This window comes from Mesocricetus auratus, unplaced genomic scaffold (assembly GCF_017639785.1).
Source record: "Mesocricetus auratus isolate SY011 unplaced genomic scaffold, BCM_Maur_2.0 Super-Scaffold_100676, whole genome shotgun sequence".
Lineage (NCBI taxonomy): Eukaryota > Metazoa > Chordata > Mammalia > Rodentia > Cricetidae > Mesocricetus > Mesocricetus auratus.
The window spans coordinates 48,508,711-48,521,536 of NW_024429266.1; positions in this window are offsets into that span (position 1 = coordinate 48,508,711).

Consider the following 12,826-nt stretch of genomic DNA (forward strand, 5'->3'; position numbering starts at 1 on the left):
AAATTATGCAACTGAATAAATGAGCAAGCCTAAATTCATTAAAGGGATAGAAAAATTAAAGAGACCATGCAAAGAGTAAAGCTTCAAAAAAATGGGTAGTAGAATATAGGTCAAGGTGAATATTGAGCCAAAAGTGCAAAGAGGTTTGTGAGATGAGAACCGATTGTAGACAGTAGGAGAAGGAATAGCTAACAATAAAAACCTTCGAAAGTTTACATTGGAACTTACTATTTCATAAGATCCCTAACATTTATATACATAAGTATATAAAATAGTATAAATGTCGTTATTCTATGTGGGGGTATAACATCTATAACTGACAACATATGCTACAAACAAAAAAGCCAGGTGTGGATTTCTTATTTTCTTTTTTGTTTTTTGTTTTGGTTTTTCGAGACAGGGTTTCTCTGTATTGTTTTGGAGGCTATCGGTCCAGCCCAGCCTTGAACTCATAGAGATCCGCCTGCCTCTGCCTCCCAAGTGCTGGGATTAAAGGCGTGCGCCACCACCACCCGGCTGTGGATTTCTTATTTTCAAGATGCCGGTCGTTGTGTTCTAGTGATAGTCCTAACATTGCAGTCTATATCCGTTGCTCTTGGTTACTTTGTAGAACTGACAGTAAGTCATTTCTGTTCAGGATACTACATACCTGAATTTTAGGTCATTGGGAAATCAGCTGGTACTGACCCGGAAGCTTTATCCTAAATGGCTAGTTTTCATAGTACTGGAAGGCACTGTGTATGTTATTTGGAGGGAGAAGTAATTATCTATTAAACCCAGCTCTGAACTGTGTGAGCCACAATAATGACCAACCTGTTAAGATATACCCACTGATGTACTAGTGACATCAATTATCAGAGTTATCAAATCAGTTTCTAATGGTTTGCAATTAATGGAGTGGGGGAAGGAGTGGTAAATTCTTTCAAAGATGTGATCTCTAATATGCTACCCCTGCTAAGGAAGCTGCTATGCCTTTGAGAGTACCAGCACCACTAAGATTCAGTAAGTTATGAAAGAAGTACATGAATTTGGGAGGGAAAAATGGGAGGAATTGGGAGGACAGGATGGGGTGAATTTAATAAAAACATATTATATGCTTATATAAAATCCTCAAACAATAAATAAACAAATAATTAAAGTATAGGTTTGGGGCCAGATATGGAGGTGTCTGCCATTAATCTCAGTACTCTGGAGGCAGATGCAGGCAGATCTTTGAGAGATGGAATCCAGTCTGTTCTAAAATGTGAGTTCCAGGCTAGTCAGGGCTACATAGTTAATATACCTGTCTCAAAAACAACCAAACCTCAGCAGAATCGCCTATCCTAGAAAGTTGTAAGAGATCCACAAATCAATCAGTAAAATATATTTTAAATATAATTTCCTGGTAAGTGATGGAAATAAGACTGATCAAATACATAGGAAACACTTATTCTTAGAAAATATGATCACTTAATGACCTTTGGAGATGATAGTTTACTAGGTACTAAGTAGACTATTATGTGTGGGTGTGTAGGTTTCTTTGTTTTACACATTATTTAATAAAATATCCATACTTGTGTATATCAATATTTCTATAAACATTTTTAACTATTGACATGTTCCATAATATAATTAATATTGTCTCCCACCCACACTCAGGGCAGAGGTGAGCTCTGACCCCGCGTTGAGCATGATTTCCTCTTGCCCATGCTAGGATCTCCTGGTTAACTCGCCCTTGGCAGACAAAGCAAACAGGAGCCTCCTGAGATTATTGGGCCACTCCTTCTCCAAGTCAGTGCAGAGGTGAGGTCCAGCCTCTGTATCAGGGTCAACTTCTACTTGCCTACTCTGGGATCTTCTGGCCTGGTGACTCCAAACAGGTTGTCTCCTGCCTAGCTCACCAAGCAACAGAAAGTCTGCTGAGGGCACTGTGTTAATATACCTGCCACCCACCAGGAGAGAGAGTGTGTCAGACATGCTTGCACCCGACAAGAGACCCATCAGAGTATTTGACCTACTTACATCCACTGGAAGAGAACGTTGGACCTGTACACACTAGGATAGAAAGAGACCTCCACCTGTTCCCACTGGAAGAAGGCATGGGAAGATGACAGTATAAGAACACATTCAACAACAGAAAAATTCATATGATGCTACCGGAGTCTAGGGGCTCTACACCAGCAAGACCTCAACATCCCAACACAGATGGAGCAGAACAGAATGACCTTAAAAACAACTTCATGAAGATGATCAGACCTTAAGAGAGGAGATGAGAAACTCTTTAAAAGAAAAGGAAGAAAAGACAAACCAAAAATTTAAAGAAACAGTTCAAACAGTTCAAGATTTTTGTTTGTTTGGGTTTTTTTATTTTGAAATTTAAATCAGAAACAAGCTTGCTTTACATGTCAATCCCAGCTCCCCCTCCCCCTCACATTCCCCACTCCCCACCAACCTCCCCAAATCCCCACCCCATCCCACTTCCTCTACCCAGGAAGGGGAAGGCCTTCAATGGGGGAATCTTCAAAGTCTGTCATATCATGGCTGGCAGGACCTAGGGCCTTCCCCATGTGTCCAGGCAGACAGAACATCTCTCCATGTGGAGTAAACTCCTAAAGTATATTTTTACACCAGGGATTAATACTGATCTACTATCTGAGGCCCCTGAGATTGCCTAAGCCTCCTCTGTGGCATCCATGGACAGAGGGGGTGTAAATCAGTCCCATGATGTCCTCTCAGTCATTAGCCTGGGGTACATGAGCTCCCCCTGTTCAGGTCAGTTGCCTCTGTGGGTTTCAGCAGCTGGGTCTTGACTACTTTGCTCATCACTCCTCCTTCTTTGCTATTGGGTTCCAGGAGTTCAGTTCAATGTATAGCTGTGGGTGTCTGCCTCTGCTTCCATCAGCCAGTGGATGAAGACTCTAAGATGGCATGTAGGGTAGTCATCAATCTCATTATTGTAGAAGGGAATTTAAGGCAATCTCAGAGCCAGTTGGTGTCATCCTTATAGATCTCTGAAAATATCACTAGTGTCAGATTTCTTCACAAACCTATAATGGCTCCCTCTATTATGTTAACTCTCAATCTGCTTTCTTCTACTCTTCCCCTGATTCAACTATCCTGCTCCCCCATGTGCTCCTCTTCCCTACTCTTCTTCCCTCTCTTTCTCCCAGCTCCCTCTCCCCTCCCCGATGCCCCCAATCCCCTCAGAAGATCCTGTCCTATTCCTTCACTCTGGATACCAAGAATATCTCTCTTAGGTACTCCCTGTATCCCAGACTCTCTAGAGGTGGAATTGAAGTCTAACAATCCATTACTCCATGTTTAAAATAATGTATAAATCAGTATACACCATGCTTGTCTTTTTGTGACTGGGTTACCTCACTCAGGATAGTTTCTTCTAGGGCCATCCATTTGCCTATGAATTGCAATATTCCATTGATTTTTCCACTGAGAAGTATTCCATTGTGTAAATTTCCCACATTTTCTCTATCCATTCATCATTTAAGGGGCACCTAGGTTGCTTACAGATCCTGGCTATTACAAATAATACTGTTATGAACATAACTGAAAAGATGTCCTTATTGTATGAATGTGCATTTTTGGGTATATGCCTATGTGTGGAATTACTGGATCTTGTGGTTGACTGACTCCCATTTTCATGAGTAATCTCCATACTGATCTCCAAAGTGGCTCTACAAGCTGACAGTCGACCAGCAGTGGAGGAGTGTTCCCCATTTTCCACATCCTCTCAATCATTGGTGTTTTTGATTTTAGCCATGCTGACAGATTTGAGTTGGTATCCCTGAGTTGTTTTTATTTGCTTTTCCTTGATGTCTAATATTTTGAGCACTTACTCAAGCCATTTTAGACTCCTCTATTAAGAATTCTCTATTTAGTTCTTTCCCTTAATATTCAATTGGATTATTTGGAACTTCTTGAGTTCTATGTATATTTTAGAGATCAATGCTCTGTCAGATAAGGGGTTGGTAAATATTTTTTCCATATTCTGTGGGCTGCTGTTATGTCTTGTTGACTGTGTTCATTGACTTACAGAAGCTTCTCAGTTTCATGAGGTCCCATTTACTAATTGTCGATCTCAGTGTCTCTGCTGATGATGTTATGTTCAGGAAGCTGCCTCCTGTACCAATTTCTTCAAGGATCTTTCTCAATTTCTTTTCTAAGTGGTTCAGTGTAAGTGGATTTATGTTGAGGTCTTTAATCCAGTTGGGCTTAAGTTTTGTGCATTGTGATAGATATGAATTTATCTGCAGTCTTATACATGCCAGGATCCAGTTATGCCAGCACCATTTGTTGTATACTTTTCACTTTTTTGTCAAAGATCATGTGTTCATAGGTATGTGGTTAATATCAGGGTTTTCAATTTGATTTCATTGATCTACCTGTCTATTTTTGTGCCAATAGCAAGCTGTTTTCAGGACTCCAGCTCTATAATCTAATTTGAAGTCAAGGATGATCATGCCTCCTGAAGCTCCTTTATTGTATAGGGTTGTAATGGCTACCCAGGATCTTTGTTTTTTCATAGAAAGTTGAGAATTTTCCTTTCAGGGTCTTTGAAGAATTGTGCTGGGATTTTGATAAAGATTGCAATTTTTACTATGTTGATTCTACTTATCCAAGATCATGGGAGATCTTTCCATTTTCTGGTATCTTCTTTAATTTCTTTCTTTAAATACTCAAAGTTCTTGTCATACATTTCTTTGCCAGTTTGGTTAGAGATACCCCAAGATATTTCATGTTGTTTATGGCTATTGTGAAGGGTGATGTGTTTCTGATTTCTTTCTCAGCCCATTAATTGTCTTATGTAATAAAGCTACTGATAATTTTGAGTTAATTTTGTATCTTGTCACTTTGCTAATGGTGTTTTTCAGCTGTAGTAGTCCTCTGGTAGAATACTTAAGATCCCTTAGGTATATTATCATATCATATGCAAATAGTGAGTTTTGCTTCTTCCTTTCCAATTTGTATCCCCTTCATCTCCTTTTGTTGTTTTATTGCTCTATCAAGAACTTCAACTACAATATTGACCAGATATGGAATGATTGGTCAACCTCATTTTGTTTCTGATTTTAGAGCAATTGACTTGAGTTACTCTCCATTTAGTTTGGCTGTCAGTTTGATGTATATTGCCTTTATTATGCCTAGGTATGATATTCTTATTCCTGATCTCTCCAAGACCTTTGTCATGAAGGGATGTTGGATTTTGTCAATGGTTTTTTCAGCATCTAGTGAGATGATTGTGTGAATTTTCTTTTTCTGATTGTGTATTTGTTGGATTACATTGGTGAACAATGCCTTCATGCCTAGGATGAAGTCTACTTGATCGTTATTTTTCTGGTATGTTTTTGGATTCGATATGCCAGTATTTGTTTCCTTTGGTTTTAACAAGCAGGGTTTCCCTGTGGCTTTGGAAGCTGTCCTGGAACTAGCTCTTATAGACCAATCTGGTCTCAAACTCACAGAGATCCACCTGCCTCTGCCTCCTGAATGTTTGGGCTTAAAGGCATGTGCCACTACCACCTTGCTCAATTTACCAGTATTTTATTGAGTATTTTTGTATCAATGTTAATGAGGGAGATTGGTCTGTAGTTCCCTATCTTAGTTGTGTCTTTGTGTGGATTCAGTACTAAGGTAATTTTAGACTCTGTAACAAGAATTTATCAGTGATCCTTCTGCTTCTATTTTGTGGAACAATTTGAAGAGTATTGGTATTAGCTGTTTTTGAATTTCTGCTAGGATTCTGCACTGAAAACATCTGGCCCTGGACATTTTTTTCTTTGGAAGTTTTTGATGGCAGAATTCTATCAGAAATTCAGAGGAGTCAATACCAGCATTCCTCAAAGTGTTCCCCACAATTGAAGTAGAAGGTTCATTGTCAAATACTTTTTACTAGACTATAATTACCTTGGTAGCCAAGCCACACAAAGACACCACTAAGACAGTGTACTATAGGCCAATATTGCTCATGAACATTGATGCAAAAATTATTACATAAAATACTGGGAAATCAAATCCAAGAACACATCAGGAAAATCATCTGCCATGGTCAAATAGGCTTCATCCCAGGGATGCAATTTTGGTTCAAATTATGAAAATCTATCAATTTAAATCAACCATATACACAAAGTGCAAAAGAAAAACCACATGATCATCCACAAGATGCTGAAAAGTCTTTGAGAAAATGCAACACCCCTTACTAATAAAAGTCCTGGAGAGATCAGGGATAACAGGAACATATGTGAACATATTAAGAACAATAAACAGTAAACTAAGAACAAACCTCAATCTACATGTAGAGAAACTAAATTTAATTCCTCTAAAATCAGGAAGAATACAAGGCGGTCCACTCACTTGATATCTCTTCAATATTGTACATGAAATTCTATCTAGAGTAATAAGAAAACAAAAGGGGGTCAATGGGTTACAAATCTAAAGGAAGATGTCAAATTTTCACTATTTGCAGATGTTATGATATTTTACATAAGTGACCCGAAAAACTCTACAGGGAACTCCAACAGCTGATAAACACCTTCAGGAAAGTGGCAGAATACAAAATTAACTAAAAAACCAGTAGCTATACCATATATAGATGATAAATGGGCTGAGAAAGAAATCAGAGAAATATCATCCTTCACAATAGCCACGAACAACATAAAATATCTTCAGCTAATACTAACCAAAGAAGTGAAAGACCCCTATAGCAATAACTTTGAGTCTTTAAAGAGACAAATAAGATATCAAAAAATGGAAAGATTCCCCCTTGATTTAGATATGTAGATCAAAACAGTAAAAATGAAAACCTTGCCAAAAGAAATATACAAATTCAATGAAATCCCCATCAAACTACCAGCACAATTCTTCACAGAACTTGAAAGAAAAATAATCAACTTTATATGGAAAAATGAAAGACCCAGGATAGTCAAAGCAACCCTGTACAATAAAGGTATTTTCAAGGCATCACCATCCATAACTTCAAGCTCTATTGTACAGTGATAGTCCTGAAAACAGCTTGGTACTGGAACAAAAATAGACAGGTAGACCAATGGAATCAAATTGAAAACCCTGATATAAACTCACACACCTATGGACACCTGACCTTTGACAAAAGAGCTAAAAGTATAAAATGGAAAAATTAAAGAATCTTCTTCAACAAATGGTGCTGGCATAACTGAATGCTGGCATGTAAAAGACTGCAGGCAGATCCATGTCCATCAACATGCACAAAACTTAAGTCCAAATGGATCAAGGCCTCACCCTAAATCCAGCCACATTGAACCTCTTAGAAGAGAAATTGGGAGGTACCCTTGAATTAACTGGTACAGGAGATCACTTCATGAACATAACAAGAGTAGCACAGACACTGAGATTGACAATTTACATATGGTACCTCCTGAAACTGAGAAGTTTCTGTAAGACAAAGGACACAGTCAACAAGACAAACAGACAGCCCACAGAATGAAAAAAAGATATTTACTAACCCCATATCGACAGAGGGTTGATCCCAAAAATTTACAAAGAACTCAAGAAGCAAGTCTCCAAAATACCAAAAGATCAAATTAAAAAGTGGGGTACATAACTAAATAGAGAATTATCAATAGAGGAGTCAAACATGACTGATAGACATTTAAAAAAGTGCTCAAAATCCTTAGCCATCAGTGAAATGCAAATCAAAATAACTCTAAGATACCATCTCACTCCTGTCAAAATGGCTAAAATCAAAAATACCAATGACAAGTTATGCTGGAGAAGATGTGGACAATGAGGAACACACCTCCACTGCTAATGGGAGAGCCAATTTGTACAACTACTTTGGAAATCAATATAGCAGTTCCTAAAGAAAATGGGAATCAGTCTACCACAAGATCCAGCAATTCCACTCTTAGGCATATACCCAAATGCTGCATATTCATACACCAAAGTCATCTGTTTAACCATGTTCATAGCAGCTGTATTTTTAATAGCCAGAACCTGGAAGCAAGGTAGATGCCACTCAATGGAATAGTGGATAAAGAAAATGTGGTACATTACTACTCAGTAGGGAAAAACACAGGAGTCTTTAAACTTGCAGGCAAATGGATGACACTAGAAGAAACCATCCTTAGTGACATAACCTAGTCAAAAAATGACAAACTTGGTATGAACTCACTCATATATGGTGTTTAGACATGGAACAGGGGAATTCCAGCCTACAACCCCACAGCCAGAGTCTGGGAAATAGGGAGGACCCTAAGAGTTGATACTCATGGTACTCTGGAGGAGTGGAATGGGACAGGATTTCCTGAGCTATTTGGGAGCTTGGGGGGAGGTGAGAGGGACCAGGAAGAAAGAGAGAGGGAGAGGAAGAGGTGAGAGCAGGACATGGGGGAGCAGGATGGTTGAGTCAGGAAAGAACAGAGGAAAGCAGTATGAGAGATACCATAATAGAGGGAGTCAATACAGGAAAGATCTAGCATTAGTGAGATTTCCAGAGAACTATAAGGATGACACCAACTAGCAATCTAAGCAATAGTAGGGAGGCTACGTTAAATGCCCTTGCTCTATAATGAGATTGATGACTACCTTGTATGCCATCCTAGAGTCTTCATCCAGTGGTTGATGGTAGCATAGGCAGACACAGCTAAATACTAAACTGAACTCCTGGAATCCATTTGCAGAGAGAAAGAAATGATGAGCAAAGGGGTCAAGACCAGGCTGTTGAAACCCACAGAATTATTGATCTGAACAACGGGGAGCTCATGGACCCCAGACTGATGACTGAGAGGCCAGCATGGGACTTATCCAGACCCCCTAAATTTGGGTATCAGTGAGGAGGCCTCCTCAATATATTAGACTTTGGGTAGTAGTTTAGCATTTATCCATGGCTTAGGAATGGATTTGGGAACACATACCACATTGACAGATGCTCTCTCAGTCTAGACACAAGGGGATGGGCCTAGAACTCCCTGTTCATGTTCTTTCTCTTGGGAACCATTTCCTCCTGGTTATTTGCCTTGGTAAACTTCGATGTGATAGCTTTTATTTTTATCTTATTTTATCAAATTTAAATAATGAGTGAATGAATGAATGTATAAATCAATGAAACTCTGGTTTAATTATGTTTCATTTTCTCTCTTTTTTTGTTTTCTGTCTTTTTTTTAAGACAGGGTTTCTGTATGTAACCCAGGATGTCCTGGAACTCTCTCTGAAGAACGGGCTGTCCTCAAACTCAGAGACCTGCCTATTTGTCTCCCGAGTGCTAGGATTAAAGGCATGCACCCCCACCACCCTGTTTGTTTTTACCGCTTAAAAAGTTCACTCTTAATAGAGACAGAAAGGGAATGAATCAGGATAGTAGTGAAACAAATTTGCTAGGGGAAATTTTAATCAGCATATATTGTATGATAATCTATTCTCAAAAAACAGCTCCAGGATGAGAAAGTCACATGGCTACAATAGGTAACTGAGTTTTGACCTTATGTTTTTTTTTTTGCAAGACTCACTTTATGAGTCCAATTTACCATGAATCTAATTATTTGTCATCTCTAATGCTGGTGAATTAAATCATATCTTCTGATTTGCATGTGCTATTTCTCTTCCCATTGCTAGGTGACTTTTATTTCACATTTTTATTTAAGGGTCTTGAGGCATTTTCAAAATATTCACCATTAAACAAGAAACCTTTCTACATTCTTCCTGGCCTACATGATGTAATAAATTGTTGCTATCATTATAAATCCTTAGAAAAGTAAAGAAACCACAGTGTAGTGTACATATGATTTCAGAGTAATAAAATAACACCTAAGACCTACCAGGATAGATTTTTTCCCTATTTTCATTTATTTCTGCTGAACAATAGCTAAAATTTGTGAACATAGATGCAGAGTTAATAAAGTACTATACTCTCAGTTGTACAAAGTTGATTTTTCTTTGGGATATGAAATTAATCACAAAAAATATTTTTAAAATGTTGTTTAATGATAATCTAATTTCATAAAGTCAGGAAAGCTGAAATTTATCACAGGTTTCTTTTGTTCTAGTTTCTTCAACAAATTTTATTCCATAATTTAGAATGGAACTGATGACAAGTTGGAGAGTCGTCCATGTTTTTCTGTTATGGCCTTTCAAAAATTTAAGAAAATATCTACAGTGACTTTTTTCCTTGTTTATTGTTCACTTGACCATAGGACACCATCTCACAATATTGATATTACAGTAACATTAAACTCTAAAGACTGGTAAGACTATAAATTTCTTATTACTGACCAACTGTAGATTTTCTAATTAGTTAGAATTTTTCCCAGGTTTCTCAATACTGTCTATTTACAGTAACCTTCTTGCTTCATGGATGGTTAACCAGCTGAATACATTATGAAAGACTTTATACAAATGTTTTCCTCCATAAATAGTGTTTTCACCTTAAATTGCTATTTGCTTTGTGTTAGTATTTTAAATCCTACTAGTGGACTATTCCAATTTGGAGCCTCTTTTACAAACCTATAGATGTTTCCTCATACTTAAAAAAAGTGTAAATTTTAATGATTATTTCTGCCTATGTTGATAGATTTATTTTTGCTCTGGGAAACTTTCTATTTTTTTTAAACTTCCTTCATTTCCTTTATGAGCAAGGTTCGACTCATTTAGTGAGAAAATCTTCTTATGGCCTATAGAATTTACAACCACTCTAACGTCCTCAGAGGCTTAACTTAGAGAAACAACATGTCCCACTATGAATTTCAAAATTATTATAGTTACAATAAAAAACTAGATTCAACCACAAATTAAGAAAATATAGTGAAAGCATCATTGTGAATTATCATTTTAAAGTGAAATAGTACAAGAAAGTGATTTTAAAAATCAATGCATATTTTCTGCATATATAATTAATATTTCATCTATCAATCAGTGCTGTGAAAAGCAAGCCCTGTGGTGGGAATGATACAAGCTTGTAAAACCAGCACTGGGAAAACAGATACAGTAATCTAGCTCAATTGGTGATACCCAGACTAGTAATCAATTTACCCTGTCTCACAAAATTTGGAAGGTGTTTGTCAGTATGACACAAGAGGCTGTCCTTTGACTGCCACATGGACATGCACTCCCCAATAAACACAAATTTAAAAATACAAACAGATTCATGTGAAGATAAAAATAAATCAAATATTAAAACCACCAAAGAAAAGAGTGCACACTGTCTGTTGAAGTTTGAGGGAATATCATGAGAAATTCTAATATCTTGCTGTATGTGTTTATGTGTGTGTGAGTTTATGTGTGTGTGTTTATGTGTGTGTGTGTGTGTGTGTGTGTGTGTGTGCAGGTGTGTGCAGAATTAGGCAGTGATTTTGATAGCAAAATATTTTCAGCCTTTAAATCTAGAGAATTTAAAAAGAATATCATAGTATTCATCTTGATTATTCTCATTTCTCAAATTTACTAGCTTCTTATAAAATATATATACATTGAAAACTATGTACTCATGTTATTCCTTGACCCTACACAAGTTAAATATGCAAATCACATGCCACTTTTAAACCCCACATAATATTTCAGGGATCACCTTTATGGTGAAAATAGGCAGGGAGAGCTACAATGTGTTCATTTATAGGTAAGAAACTGGATGGCAGATGCTAAGGTAAATGGAGCAAAACAAGAATAGGTAAGTTTTGACATATGTCCTATTGGCAAGCTTGTAATTTGAAAAGTTTTCATTTGTCATGCCATATCTCAGCTTTTTCAAATGGTTACAACTGCAATTTCAATTTTCAGCATCAGTCACAGTTAAAATTTTCTGGGGGCCTATGATTAAAAAAGAATTATTAGATAATGAATACTGATGGAAAATACTGTAAAACTGGAAAAGGTATTAAATCTCACCAAAACAGCAACTAAGAAAGGAAATAAAAAGCCTTTATTGTTTAGCAATCACTGAAAGTCCTCAAGGCAAGACAAGCTGGCTCCCATCCCAGATGAACATAAATGAAATGGAGGGAGTTACATGCATAGGTGACTGCTCGCCAAAAGGCTTGCATGCAATATTAGTCACAAGAGAAAATGTATAATTGTTCCTATTGGAATGCAGAATAATTATGAATTATGAGGAAAAATTAAAGAAGTTGGGCTCATTCTCTGAGTAAATGCAATCATTCTCAATTAAAGTTTCAAATTCACCAAGGAGAACATAGTTATTCCAATGAACTACTTATATATGAAAAGAATGTGACGGACTGAATTAAATGTTTCTGAAATATTTATTCAAGATTTAATGACTTGCAAATAAAGCAAACAACATCAATTTACTAAAACATTTTTAATTAACTACATCATTTTTATACTGCTTGTTTTGTCATACACCCAAAGCATTAATTCATTTTATTGTAGTAAAATTATCATGTGAAACAGGACACCTTAGGAGGTGAGCCTTTCATCATGGATTTCATTGATTACTCAAGATGAGCTCAACATTTCCATTATACTTTAAATGGTATTTGGAAATTACAGATGCTCTTGTAGGAATGTCTCAAATGCAGAAATAATTCAACATTTTGTTTGCAGCTTTTTGAATTTTTTAGTACAAATGAAGTAAGTAGGAAGTAATAATTAGTGTATTTGAATTAAAATAATTATAGTGTTGAAAATAAACTTTTACAAACCATTCATAGTCAGATAAAGATGAATCCCTAGTTTTCAAGTTATTAATACCTTCCTAACTGACACAAAATTGGCCATATATACTATAATTTCTAAGAAAGGAAAAATGACATGTTACAGACATCAACAAAGTATATTGTAAACAGGAATTGGGGCCACAGAAAGTCATCTCAGCTTTTAGTTGAGTGATATGTGGAACACAGTG